Source organism: Schistocerca gregaria, chromosome 7 (assembly GCF_023897955.1).
Source record: "Schistocerca gregaria isolate iqSchGreg1 chromosome 7, iqSchGreg1.2, whole genome shotgun sequence".
NCBI lineage: Eukaryota > Metazoa > Arthropoda > Insecta > Orthoptera > Acrididae > Schistocerca > Schistocerca gregaria.
The window spans coordinates 454,516,067-454,531,676 of record NC_064926.1 but is presented as its reverse complement, the minus strand read 5'-3'; positions in this window follow the sequence as shown (position 1 = coordinate 454,531,676).

Below are 15,610 nucleotides of genomic sequence, written 5' to 3'. Positions count from 1 at the left end.
TCCGCGTTTAGCTGAAATCGACGTTTAAGACGGTCTTTCTTCAGGTGAGCGAAGAAGTGAAAATCACTTGGTGAATTATCCAGACTATACGGACGATGTTGCAATGTTTCCCAACCATATCATTAAATTGTAGCCTTCGTCCGATTGGCAGTGTAGGGGCAGACGTTATCGTGCAATAGGATGATTCTGTCCAACGCCATTTCTGGGCTTTTTGATTTCATGGAGCGTCGCACTTTCGGCAACGTTTCTTCATAACGCTGCGCATTGATCATAGTTTCACGCTCGGGGAACTCACCGGGAAGACGTTTACTACAGTCTAAGAAGAAGGTCATCATAACCTTGCCGTGACTTGACTGGATTTATTTGGTGGGGGAGCTGTATGGGTATGGTACGTTTCCACCCTTAGGTTTGTTGTTTGACCTCGCGCTAGAAATGATGGTGGCCTGGAGAAACACGTGGGTGGACGTCGGTTTCGTCGGACGAGGAGGTGGAAGAGTCGGGTTGGTTGTGGATCCGTATTCTATGAAACTGAAGTTGATTGCCTGGTCTCCCAGTGGAACAAATGTCTTAACGCGTGTGGTGATTACTTTTGAATGAAACCATTCCATGGTCCCTTTGCGGCGGGTGTTCGGTTTTCATTTGACTGCCCCTCATAGCAACCCCCACCTACTACTTTCAGCTTCTCAATCTAACTTCCTCACCATCGCCGGACTTAATTGGACAACAATCCATTGCCTTTATTTTACTAGATTCTCACCTAACTTTCTAACCATTGCTAGACTTAATTAACATTCCACTGCCCATGTTTCGCTTTTACTGATGTTAATGGTATAATGACCCTTAAGTATGAGGTTCACTCCTTTCAATTGATCTTACAAGTCCTTTGCCGTCTCTGAAAGAAATACGTATTCTTGCTATCGAAATTCCCACTTACTTTTCTTCACTTCGTACTCAGTGTACAGCCTGGAGAACAAGGGGGGATAAGGATCGATACTGTTTGAAGTAAACAAGATATTTCAGTGGCAAATAAATAGCATCAGTCATCTTAAAAAGAGAACGTAATGTGATTTACTGTATACACAGCGATTCCCTAAATATGACTACTCGAAACTGGCAGCTATCGCCAGCTTGCCCACCTAAATGCGTACTTTACTTGCGCAGAACTGTTTACAGTATTAAGCAAACTACCTCCTATAATTAGAGGTGTTGGAGCAATTTTCAGTTAAGAACCTTAAACTGTGCTCTAATGAGACAAATAAGACAAGTTTTTATGGATACGAGTATTCTGACGCGATACAGGTCCCGATTGTTTAAATGGAAAAGCAGACACTTCTGTTAAATTCATCAAAAACTGTTTACTGACCAAAGAATGCCCCTTAGAACAGTGCTTCTGAGGATCTATGGCGCAGTGCGTGAAAATCACCTCACTTGGAAAAATATGTAGGCGTGATATTTCAAAGTGGCCTGAAGTGGAACAAACACTAAAAGTCTGTTGTAGTGAAGGCAAATGGTTCACTCAATTTATACGGAGAGCTATATAGAGAAGTGTAGAGTCCATAAAGGAGGTCGCCTACAGACCACTTGTGCTATACGCCCTGAGTAGTGTTCGAGTGATGGGGATTTCCACTTGCTCCAGTTAAGAGAAGATATCGAAGATATTCAGAAGCGTGCTGCTGGATTTGTTACCGGTAGGTTAGATAAACATGCGAGTATTACGGAAATGTTCCGATGCTCCGTGAACTCAGATGAGGGAAGAAGACGTTGTTTTCGCGAAATGTTATTGAGAACGTTTAGAAAAACGGCATTTCCATGAGACAGCAGCACATTCGTACTGCCACCAACACTCGTCTCGTGTACGGATAAGTGGAATCAGGGCTCGTACGGAAGCATATATGCAGTCGTTTCTCCCTCGCTGCATTTGCGAGTTGAACAGGAAAAGCAATGACTGGCAGTGGTAGATAGCGCTCTCCGCCATGCATCGTATGATAACTTCCAAAGTATTTTTGTAGGTTCAAATGCACAGGTAGGTACAGTTATCTTACTAGCGTACGTTTTTCATTGGAAAAGGAGGGACAAAAATAAGTCATAGATGTTGTGAGATACCTCCATGCACTGAATATTTAAATGAACGAATAGTCAAATGAAAACGAACAGCTAAATAAAAAGCTCTACATTGCTATCTATATCCATACATGTAAGACACCAGTACATGAGCAGGGAATGTACCTGTATGACCAGCAGTATGTGCAGAACATTGAGAAGAGAGTTAATGTCACGTGGCTTGTAATATAATGTCAGCCAACCTGATGGTATGGACAAACTTATGTCAGGAAAGTGAGATCGCGGGAACGTTGCTGACAAACCGACAACACTCAAATCACGTTATCGCAGCATAGTTGGCTCAAGTGTATTCGTACTTAGAAGATATTTACCGAAAACTCCTGCAGCAGTGGTTAAAGAGGGTTCACTGTGTTCGAAGTAGATAGGCATAATTTCGATCTTATACTCTACATGTAGTTTTCTTACACAATAAAACACTTATTCTTCCTAACTATGATTATTAATTTTGATACACAATACATATTCTGTAGCAAAAATCGTAGGTCCCCCAGGTTGTGACTGCATGAGGAATCAGAAGGCTGCGGTGCATACATTCGACGAATAAATATATGAATGGACTGCTTTCCAGTCTAGATGTCAGTCTATGACATATCGCCGAAAAAAACATCCACTTACGGTTTCTAAAGCAAAGACTTTCTGCAACAGAAAAACGTTGATTTGGAGATAAATTTTTACTGAGAGCCACATACATATCGCACAACGATCGGAAAATAACATAAATGGGATTGATACAAAGGTATACTATGTGATTGACAGCACCCGGACACCCCCAAAACATACGTTTTTCATATTAAGTGCATTGTGCTGCCACCTACTGGCAGGTACTCTCTATCAGCGACCTCAGTAGTCATTAGTCATCGTGAGAGAGCAGAAGGGACGCTCCGCGGATCTCACGGACTTCGAAAGTGGTCAGGTGATCAGGTGTCAGTTTTGTCACACGTCTGTATGCGAGATTTCCAGTCTCCTAAACATCCCTACGTCCACTGTTTCCGACGTGATAGTGAAGTGGAAACGTGAAAGGACACGTACAGCGCAAAAGCGTACACGTCGACCTCGTCTGATGACTGACATACACCGCCGACAGTTGAATAGGGTCGTAATGTGTAACAGGCAGACATTCATCCAGACCATCACACAGGAACTTTAGACTGCATCAGATTCTATTGAAAGTACTATGACAGTTAGCGGGAGGTGAGAAAACTTGGATTTCATAGTCGAGAGGATATTCATAAGCCACACATCACGCCGGCAAATGCCAAATGACGCCTCGCTTGGTGTAAGGAGCATAAACATTGGACGACTGAACAGTGGAAAAACATTGTGTGGAGTGACAAATCACGGTGCACAATGTGGCGATCCGACGGCAGGGTTTGGGTATGGCAAATGTCCGGTGAACAGCATCTGCCAGCGCGTGTAGTGCAAACAGTAAAATTCGGAGGCGGAGGCGTTATGGTGGGGTCGTGTTTTTCATGGAGGCGGCTTGCACCCTTTGTTGTTTTAAACAGGTTCTTGCTTCCCACTGTTGAAGACCAGTTTGTAGATGGCGAGTTCACCTTTCAACACGATTGAGCACCTGTTCATAACGCACGGCCGCTGGTGGAGTGGTTGCTCTACAATAACACCCCTGTAATGAACTGACCTGCACAGAGACCTGATCTGAGTGCTATAGAACACCTCTGGATGTTTTGGAACGCCGACTTCGTGCCAGGCCTCAGCGACCGACATGCATACCTCTCCTCGGTGCAGCACTCTGTGAATAATGGGTTGCCATTCCCCAAGAAATCTTCCAGCACCTGATTGAACGTATGCCTGGGAGAGTGGCAGCTGTCATCAAGGCTAAGGATGGACCAACACCATACTGAGTTCCATCATTACCGATGGAAGGCGCCACGAACTTGTAAGTCGTTTTCAGCCGGGTGTTCTGATATTTTTGATCATGTTCATGTGTGTGTGTGTGTGTGTGTGTGTGTGTGTGTGTGTGTGTGTGCGTCAATCTCCAGTTCAGTATGATGTAGAGATAATGGAATTGGTGCATGATTTATCCTATACCACGTGCAATAAGGCGTCCAGCTTTTTAGTTTGTAGGAGGTAGATGAAAACTTGTATTCAACCGTGGAACATATTATTTTAATTCAGAAACACATTGGGCATCTAGAAAATTTCTTATTTACAGATCCAGGAGACACGATAAAGACACTAAGTCATATTTGCGGCTTGGTATTAAAATCTTCGCCTGACTACATTGATTTCGGATGCCCACTCTTTCTATGAATTACTGTGGAAATTACAAAATAGAACTTCATAAGTTACCTCAAGATTCATTTCTCATCTTGAAAGAAGGAAAGAAGATTAGGGTTTAACATCATGTCATCGAAGAAATCATTAGAGACCGATCACAAGCTCAGATTGATGCAAACGGGGCCACGAAACCCTCCCGTAATTTAATGAAACGATTTGGGGAAGCTATGGAAAACTGTGAGAATTCTATATTTTCACACATTGCAATTATGGACTATCATTTGACACTTTTCTTAAGCTTATCCTTTCGTTTATCTGGACCTCAAAATGTAAAGGATCGTTAGACACAAGGCAATTGTATCTTACAGTAAAATATAATCTTTGCCTGTCATAAGAGGTTTATTATGGGGCTTGACGTTAGCGATATGCACACGCTGAGCTAAATACGCAGCCTGACAAAAAAAAAGGTCAAGCATACAGAAGGAGAGAGAGAGGTGAAATGAAAGTTTATCGGTTAAGAGGGTGTTTGACGGTATTCCACTGATTACAAAATCGAGTTAAATGTATGAGGAACTTGATAGCATGAGCCCACTAATTGGTATGACGTTGCACACTTCTGGCCTAGATGCATGCAGCGTTTCAGTTTGCCGTTGTATCCACTTCTGAATCTAGCTATCCCACAACTGTTGTAATTCGTTCTTCATATCCTGGATGTTGGGAACAGTATAGGCTTCACATCTAAGCTGGTACCACACATGTTCTGTTGGTGATGGATCTGGAGTTCTTGCTCGCTACAGGAGAACTTCAACATCACTGGGACAGTTCATAGACACACTTTCCATGGGTGAACGAGCAATTTTCTGTTAAAAAATAGTACCACTACACTTTGAAATGCGTAATAAAACATGAGAACGCAGGATGTCCATGACGTATCATTGAACAACCAGAGTTCCCTCACACACTACCAGCGGTGACCCGACGGTCCACTGTGCTATGACACCAGAGATGGGGCTGCTGTGCCTCTCCAACACATTGGAAGAATGGAATCTTTCCACAGGCTGCCGCCATACCCGTCGACGATGGTCATCCCGAGCAGTGGAGAACCGCGATTCATCACTGAATCCAATGTGACGCAATTTATTAGCAGTTCATACTTCTCGATGACGCCACCGCTCCAACATGAGACGGTAAGTTCCCCTCAAGCTGCTGCTAGTTTCCGACTGATGGTGTGGGATGGCACACACTGTATCAAAGTTCATTACCAGTTCTTAAATGGTATGAACCGATTGGAAGAGGTTACGACTTGTTTGGTGCACAATACAGCGATCAACCCTTCTGGCGGTCAGACGTGACTGGCCGTAACCTTGACGACGAGTATGCCTGCGCTCATATCCCCACACAGACCAACATGGCGTCACTGTCACAGCCTAATGTCCCACAAATTTAGGTATGGTGCGATTCAACCACTTAGGCAAATGGAGACTCACCGTGAAGCCCCTTCCACACTCTGTCAAGTGCTGTTAACACTGATTCACACGTATCTGTGTCCTTCACTGTCATCACTCAGCATCTGAAGCTGTTGACGCACCTTACATACACAGCAAGTCTTGGTAAAAACAATAACTACGAAGAATACTAATGTATACTGATGGTCATTCTACCTGACAGAGAGAACTGCAACTATAATCATTAACATATGAGACGACGTGTATGTTTATGAGGCCGCATTGATATTCGACCATGTCTTTTGTGGACTTTATTTCTTTTGTGGAGCAGTGTATTTTGTATCACACATAGCTGATCGGCGTAGCTCATGAGATGTAGACACGTTGAGCAGTGTGTTTCGGGCAGGAATAAAATTGCACACGTCTCAAAATTTTATTCAGTTTAATTATTGTCGTCTTTCACCTGCAGTGCACCAGTACTACAATTATGAATAAATTTATTCGTGTTGTGGCATACCGTATTTTTCTGAATCTAATGCAACATAATTTTTTTCAGGCAATACAACTGCAAGAAGAAATAACACCTCTGGTGAGGAGTATTTACTTGAAGTCGATTATGGCTTTTAGTGCACTACAATAGTACGCTTCTTGAGGAGCTCGCAAATTATTATTGCTCTAAGCCAGCTAATTAAATGCCTATACAAACGACGAATGACCTATGACGAAAGACTGGTCTAAGTAGTAGATGAGAAGAGGAATGATAAATCATTGTCGCTAATACTGAGCAGCTGTTACTTGGAACCTGTATCTGTATGACCAGGTGGGGACTGATCCCATCATCCCGTCGACTGCGGGTCCAGTCCCTCACTATTGGCCACCTCGTTCGGTTTTCTTCATCTTCCAGCAGACCAAGCGCCACGTCCTTAACGGAAATACCGTCCACTATAAGTTATAATCCAACCTTGCAGCAAGTTAGGTTAATGTACTTTATTTAGTTTTGGTGAGAAACTGAAGTGATGATCGGTCCTAATTGCTTAACTACCTATATAATCATACAGATTAGGTCTAATTACACAACTATATGCATAGGTTTTACATGTGATATAGCGGTAGCCGATACGGTAGCTCAGCGTGTTCGGACAGAGGGTTAGTTACTCTCTGTAACAAAAATCGGAGTGAATGGATCAACGAAGAACCTAAACGGGTGTTAAAATAAAAGGAGGGGGAAGGGGGGGGTACAAACTTAGATTATTAATCAAAATGTCATCGGTCCTGGGGCCGAAACCTGACACTGCTTAAATTTTGATTAATAATCAGCATTTGGCGGCAGAATACTTTCGGTACAAGAAATCAGCCGCAATCTGCCAACGGCCTTGTCAAAGATGGCGGAAGAGTGGACAGAGGTTAAGGACACTCTATCGGCCTTGGTGTGGCAAAAGGCACCAAAGGCGGATCAATCAGCAATGATCAACGGCATGAGGAAGCAGAAGGCACTGGAAACCATTGCATTAAAGACACATACTATGTATCCACAGGACATGGGGCCCTGTAACTGGAATAGATTCACAATGATCTCTCCATTGGGAAAAGATTCCGGAATAGCCCCCCATTCGGATCTCCGGGAGGGAACTGCCAAGAGGGAGATGACCATGAGAAAAAGATTAAAAAACCAACGAAAATACGAACTTCTACGAGTCTAGGTGTGGAATATCAGAAGTTTGAACGTGGTAGGTAAGCTCAAAACTCTGAAAAATGAAATGCAATATCTCAGTCTAGATATAGTAGGGGTCAGTGAAGTGAAATGAAAGGAAAGAAAACATAGATTTCTGGTCAGATGAGTTCAGGGTAATATCAACAGCAGCAGAAAATGGTGTAACGGAAGTGGGATTCGTTATGAATAGGAAAGTAGGCCAGAGAGTATCTCAATGACAGGGTTATTCTTATCAGAACCGACAACAAACCAACACCGACAGCGATGGTTCAGTCCAGCGCAGTCATGGACGAAACGTAAGGAGCAGAAAAAGTTCTTCAACTAGTAATAACGAATACTCTGTTCAATAATCAAAGGAGCATGAGGTATAATTGGAAAAGGCCGGGTAATACAGGAAAGATTAGTTTACGTCATGGTCAGCCAGAGATTCCGAAATCGGATACTGGACTGCTGGCGTACCAAGGAGCAAATATAGACTCAGATCACAACGTAGTAGTGATGAAGAGGAGACTGCAGTGGAAGAGATTAGTCAAGAAGAATCAATACGTACAGAAGTGGGATACGGAAATACTAAAGAATGACGAGATATGCTTGAAGTTCTCTCAGGCTATAGACACGGAAATGAGGAACAGCTCAGTAGACAGTACAGTTGCAGAGGAAGGGATATCTCTAAAAATGGCAAATCAGTTAAGTTGGAAGGGAAAACATAGGTGCAAAGAAGATAACTGCAACGAAATCACGGGTAACAGAAGAAATACTTCTGCTGATGTATGAAATACGAAAGTTCAAAACTCTTTAGAGAAATTGTGTGCGTGTGAAATCTTATGGGACTTAACTGCTAAGGTCATCAGTCCCTAAGCTTACACACTACTTAACCTAATTATCCTAAGGACAAACACACCCACCCATGCCCGAGGGAGGATTCGAACCTCCGCCGGGACCAGCCGCACAGTCCACGACTGGAGCGCCCCAGAGGGCTCGGCTAATCCCGTTTAGAGAAATTCACGAATACAGAAATACAAGTCACTAAGGAATGAAATCCCCCCCCCCCCCCCCCCATGAACCATGGACCTTGCCGTTGGTGGGGAGGCTTGTGTGCCTCAACAATACATATAGCCGTACCGTAGGTAAAACCACAACGGAGGGGTATCTGTTGAGAGGCCAGACAAACGTGTGGTTCCTGAAGAGGGGCAGCAGCCTTTCAGTAGTTGCAGGGGCAATAGTCTGGATGATTGACTGATCTGGCCTTGTAACACTAACCAAAATGGCCTTGCTCTTCTGGTACTGCGAATGGCTGAAAACAAGGGGAAACTACAGCCGTAATTTTTCCCGAGGGCTTGCAGCTTTACTGTATGATTAAGTGATGATGGCGTCCTCTTGGGTAAAATATTCCGGAGGTAAATTAGTCCCCCATTCGGATCTCCGGACGGGGACTAATCAAGAGGACGTTGTTCTCAGGAGAAAGAAAACTGGCGTTCTACGGATCGGAGCGTGGAATGTCAGATCCATTAACCGGAGAGGTAGGTTAGAAAATTTAAAAAGGGAAATGGATAGGTTAAAGTTAGATATAGTGGGAATTAGTGAAGTTCAGTAACAGGAGGAACAAGACTATTGGTCAGGTGAATACAGGGTTATAAATACAAAATCAAATAGGGGTAATGCAGGAGTAGGTTTAGTAATGAATAAAAAATAGGAGTGCGGGTAAGCTACAACAAACAGCACGGTGAACGCATTATTGTGGCCAAGATAGACACGAAGCCCACGCCTGCTACAGTAGTACAAGTTTATATGCCAACTAGCACTGCAGATGATGAAGAAATTGATGAAATGTGTGATGAAATAAAATAAATCATTCAGGTAGTGAAGGGAGAAGAAAATTTAATAGTTATGGGTGACTGGAATTCAAGAGTAGGAAAAGGGAGACAAGAAAACATAGTAGGTGAATATGGATTAGGTCTAAGAAATGAAAGAGGGAACCGACTGGTAGAATTTTGCACAAAGCATAACTTAATCATAGCTAACACTTGGTTTAAGAATCATGAAAGAAGGTTGTATACATGGAAGAACCCTGGAGATACAAAAACGTGTCAGATAGATTATATAATGGTAATACAGAGATTTAGGAACCAGGTATTAAATTGTAAGACATTTCCAAGGGCAGATGTGAACTCTGACCACAATCTATTGGTTATCAACTGTCGATTAAAAATGAAGAAACTGCAAAAAGGTGGGAATTTAAGGAAATGGGACCTGGATAAACTAACTAAACCAGAGGTTGTACAGAGTTTCAGGGAGAGCATAAGGGAACAATTCACAAGAATGGGGGGCAAAATAACAGTAAAACAAGAATGAATAGCTTTGAGGGATGAAATAGTGAAGGCAGCAGAGGATCAAATAGGTAAAAGATGAGGGATAGTAGAAACCCTCACTAGGGTTAAGATAGATACTACCTACAGGAAAATTAGAGAGACTTTTGGAGAAAGGAGAACCACTTGCATGAATATCAAGAGCTTTGATGGATACCCAGTTATAAGCAAAGAAGGGAAAGCAGAAAGGTGGAAGGAGTATATAGACGGTCTATACAAGGACGATGTACTTGAGGACAGTATAATGGAAATGGGAGAGAATGTAGATGAAGACGAAATGGGAGATATGATATTGCGTGAAGAGTTTGACAGAGTATTGAAAGACCTGAGTCGAAACAAGGTCCCGGGAGTAGACAACATTCCATTAGAACTACTGACAGCCTTGGGAGAGCAAGTCTTTACAAAACTCTACCATCTGGTGAGCAAGATGTACGAGACAGGTGAAATACCTTCAGACTTCAAGAAGAATATAATAATCGCAATCACAAAGAAATCAGGTGTTGACAGATGTGAAAATTACCGAACTATCAGTTTAATAAGTCACAGCTGCAAAATACTAATACGAATTCTTTACAGACGAATGGAAAAACTGATAGAAGCCGACCTCGGGGACGATCAGTTTGGAGTCCGTAGAAATGTTGAAACACGTGAGGCAATACTGACCCTACGACTTACCTTGGAAGAAAGATTAAGGAAAGACAAACCTACGTTTCTAGCACCTGTAGACTTAGAGAAAGCTTTTGACAATGTTGACTAGAATACTCTCTTTCAAATTCTGGAGGTGGCAGGGGTAAAATACGGAGAGCGAAAGGCTATTTACAACTTGTACAGAAAGCAGATGGCAGTTATAAGAGTCGAGGGGTATGAAAGGGAAGCGGTGGTTGGGAAGGGAGTGAGACAGGGTTATAGCCTATCCCCGATGATATTCATTCTACACTCCTGGAAATGGAAAAAAGAACATATTGACACCGGTGTGTCAGACCCACCATACGTGCTCCGGACACTGCGAGAGGGCTGTACAAGCAATGATCACACGCACGGCACAGCGGACACACCAGGAACCGCGGTGTTGGCCGTCGAATGGCGCTAGCTGCGCAGCATTTGTGCACCGCCGCCCTCAGTGTCAGCCAGTTTGCCGTGGCATACGGAGCTCCATCGCAGTCTTTAACACTGTTAGCATGCCGCGACAGCGTGGGCGTGAACCGTATATGCAGTTGACGGACTTTGAGCGAGGGCGTATAGTGGGCATGCGGGAGGCCGGGTGGACGTACCGCCGAATTGCTCAACACGTGGGGCATGAGGTCTCCGCAGTACATCGATGTTGTCGCCAGTGGTCGGCGGAAGGTGCACGAGCCCGTCGACCTGGGACCGTATCGCAGCAACGCACGGATGCACGCCAAGACCGTAGGATCCTACGCAGTGCCGTAGGGGACCGCGCCGCCACTTCCCAGCAAATTAGGGACACTGTTGCTCCTGGGGTATCGGCGAGGACCATTCGCAACAGTCTCCATGAAGCTGGACTACGGTCCCGCACACCGTTAGGCCGTCTTCCGCTCACGCCCCAGCATCGTGCAGCCCGCTTCCAGTGGTGTCGCGACAGGCGTGAATGGAGCGATGAGAGTCGCTTCTGCCTTGGTGCCAATGATGGTCGTATGCGTGTTTGGCGCCGTGCAGGTGAGCGCCACAATCAGGACTGCATACGACCGAGGCACACAGGGACAACACCCGGCATCGTGGTGTGGGGAGCGATCTCCTACACTGGCCGTACACCTCTGGTGATCGTCGAGGGGACACTGAATAGTGCACGGTACATCCAAACCGTCATCGAACCCATCGTTCTACCATTCCTAGACCGGCAAGGGAACTTGCTGTTCCAACAGGACAATGCACGTCCGCATGTATCCCGTGCCACCCAACTTGCTCTAGAAGGTGTAAGTCAACTACCCTGGCCAGCAAGATCTCCGGATCTGTCCCCCATTGAGCATGTTTGGGACTGGATGAAGCGTCGTCTCACGCGATCTGCACGTCCAGCACGAACGCTGGTTCAACTGAGGCGCCAGGTGGAAACGGCATGGCAAACCGTTCCACAGGACTACATTCAGGATCTCTACGATCGTCTCCATGGGAGAATAGCAGCCTGCATTGCTGTGAAAGGTGGATATACACTGTACTAGTGCCGACACTGTGCATGCTCTGTTGCCTGTGTCTATGTGCCTGTGGTTCTGTCAGTGTGATCATGTGATGTATCTGACCCCAGGAATGTGTCAATAAAGTTTCCCCTTCCTGGGACAATGAATTCACGGTGTTCTTATTTCAATTTCTAGGAGTGTATATATTGGGCAAGCAATAGAGGAAACAAAAGAAAAGTTCGTATCCACAGACTATCAATCACAAGCAATGGTTCCTGTCTTGTTCTTTTTTTTTTTTTTCAAGCAGTTTGATGCGGTGTTTTACATCTGTAACACATCCAAGCGCCGGCCGCGGTGGTCTCGCGGTTCTAGGCGCGCAGTCCGGAACCGTGCGACTGCTACGGTCGCAGGTTCGAATCCTGCCTCGTGCATGGATGTGTGTGATGTCCTTAGGTTAGTTCGGTTTAAGTAGTTCTAAGTTCTAGGGGACTAATGACCGCAGCAGTTGAGTCCCATAGTGCTCAGAGCCATTTGAACCGTTTTGAACATCCAAGCAGTGTATGACAGCAGCTTTGTACACATCCATATATTTTGTTTTTCTGCCACAACTTCGACTTCTGTGTCAGGTGCTAAACCGGGATTAACACATTTTGTTCTATTGTCTCTCACAGAAAGCTTGATATCGCATGATGTAGACTATGGTGCTCCCACAACACACACGATGGTATAAATGAAACACAGAGGCGATGTTCCTTATAGACCAAAAATGTGGAAGACATGGCAACATATGGAGACTAGGAGAGTTTGCAGTATTGTGAAGTGTTTCCAAACAGTTATCTGAAGGTGATGACATACATTTAATCTTATCTCCCACAGAGACGGGATAGCAGATGCGTCAGTGTTCCATTTCAAAGACACCAAGAGCATTGTTTACTCATTTTGCAGTCATGTACAAGAACACTGTTCCAGTGTTGACTATCCCCAGAAGGTGCTGTTCACAACACACATGGGATAGCAGAAGTAAAAAGAGGAACTGCTATTTTTTATGGCAAAAATATGGAGGGCATTGTAGGGAAATTGAAGTGGGACAATTCCTCAGCATTGAAGAACGTTTCCAAACAACTGTGTGAAGGTGGTGACCGTATGTTCCACAATGACAAGTAGCAGATGTCCAGTTTCCAGCCAAGGCTCTCTCGATCTCAAACAAGTGGTGTCATTTCATCATTACGTGGTAATAAACAATGTACCAGTGAACGGATGGGATATAAAAGGCGCCATCGATAGCGGACGATGTACTGTGATAAATACAGCAGTTGATGGCACAATTGGTTTTAGCAGGTTTACCACGGTAATTTGTATTGTGGCTAAACACCTTTCGCTATTATGCAAGTAGCATATACTAGATTGCTAATGCATAGATGACTGTGCAGTACATCAATTCTGTCATACATGCCAAAGTATACCAGACAGTGTACTGTTCCAGTGTAGTCAAGTTATCTATGTAGAACTGGCCCATCGATCATAGTGTGGAATTTACGATTACGACTGGCAATCTTTCCCTATGTGGATGGGAGTTTTCTCACATTCACAGGATAACGCCAGAGACTGAAAGAACTCCCTCTGCATTGTCCTTGACCAACCCTCCCTGCAGCACTATCGCTCTTTTAATCTGGAACTGACCAGAAGTAGGAAGGTTCTATGCACGCTACAGTCCACACCTTATGAAGGAACAGAGCGAGCTGAGTTTGTAATTTCTGTTCAGTGAAGACTGTTGCACACCATCTTACTTACGGTACCCATCCAAGTGCAAAAGATCTCTCCAGAAACATGGATGTCGAGGAGGTTAACTTCCCTTATTGCTGTATAGTAGACATGAGAGTATTGTGCTGATATAACGGACACTTAAGGAGAAACATGTGATTTATTCATATTGGAGCTCCAGACATATGGAGTTTGAAACACTTTATGTAAATCAACTGTGCTATCAATTCTGGAGTATTATTCCAGTGTCTGGAGTCAGCAGCAACAAGGTACCCTCAAGAGAGGAATGACTGTAGAGCATAAACACACACACTCCTAAGGCTATACGGTTTTGTACCTAACAGTGGTATACTGTTAAAGCCATATGGTTTCTGAAGTTTAATCATGTGGAATACATCATTCCTAATACTTTCATTCAGGACATATATGTCCAACATCTGAGATACAACCACTTTGAAAGTAGATGTCAGCACCTTCCAACAGTTGTATGTATACTTTCTCAATGCTGCAGAATTCTCCTATTTCAATATGCTGCGATAATCTTGGTCTCTTTGAAATGGAACACTGACACATCTGCTACCCTATCTCTGTGGAAGAGGAGATTAAATGTATATACCATCACCTACAGATAACTGTGTGGAAACATTTCACATTACTGCAAACTCTTTTAGTCTCCATATGTGGGCCTGTCTTCCACATTTTTGTCTATAAGAAACATCGCCTATGTGTTTTATTCCTACCATCATGTGTGCTGTGGGAGTAGAATAGCTTAAAGCATCCAATGTCTACCTTTCTGTGAGAGACTTTGGATCGAAACATGTTAATTTCAGTTTAGTACCTGACACAGAAGTGGAAGTCATTATAGAGAAACAAAATGTATGGCTGTGTACGAGGTGTAATCATTGCTTGGATGTGTTACAGCTGAAAAACAATGTATCAAACTGCTTACGAAATAACATCACAGGAACTGTCTCTTGTGACTGATAGTCTGTGGGATACGATCTTCCTGTGGTACAGGCAATAAAACCTTACACACATCTGCACAAGCCACTTCGATCACTGGCCACCTGCTCCAAAGAACCGATACATGTATATATAACATGTTTGATATCAACATGCGAACGGTATTTGCATTTCAATATATCAGAAGAAAGCAGTTGTTATATTATGAGTATGAAAGGAAAACATTAATAAAATTGAGAGGGGGCAACATGCACATGGCTACCACCCCATAATGTTTGATAAATTTATTTTATGAGATAAAATACGAACTGTTCCACTACTCATTCTCTTGTGAACTGTTTTGCGAATTAAATGGCTTTCGGCAGACAGTATCTATCGCCATCAAAGACGATCATATTCTGGCAAATAGCGCTTAAGAAGGAAGTAGAGACGAGACAGTCGGAAACTGGGTAGCGTAGTCCTCAGCATTGAAAATAAATTCACACGTTGTGTTCTCTTTCATAAGCTCCTACAGGTGAACCACGTAGATGGCTGGCATAATACCTCGAGTCTACTGCCTGCTCGTTGAATGGAAATGTGATTGAAGGACTATGTAGCGGTTGGTGTTAAGACCAGAAAATCATAATCTGTGAACTTCCAGTGTCGACTCCTCGAGAGCAGCCAGATAGTGTCTTATAAAGTCGTCCACCAGGAGACAATGGTGATTGTGACTTCTGAAATTTTCCCGGCGTATTTGTTCTTCTAATAATTTCCGGGTATGCAGCCGGATCCCGTCGACATTCTGCCACGATATTTCGGCCCAGAGACGTCCGGCCATCATCAGGTGAGTACACAACTACTGAAGAGCCCAGATGCAGTCGCGGTATTTATACCGAT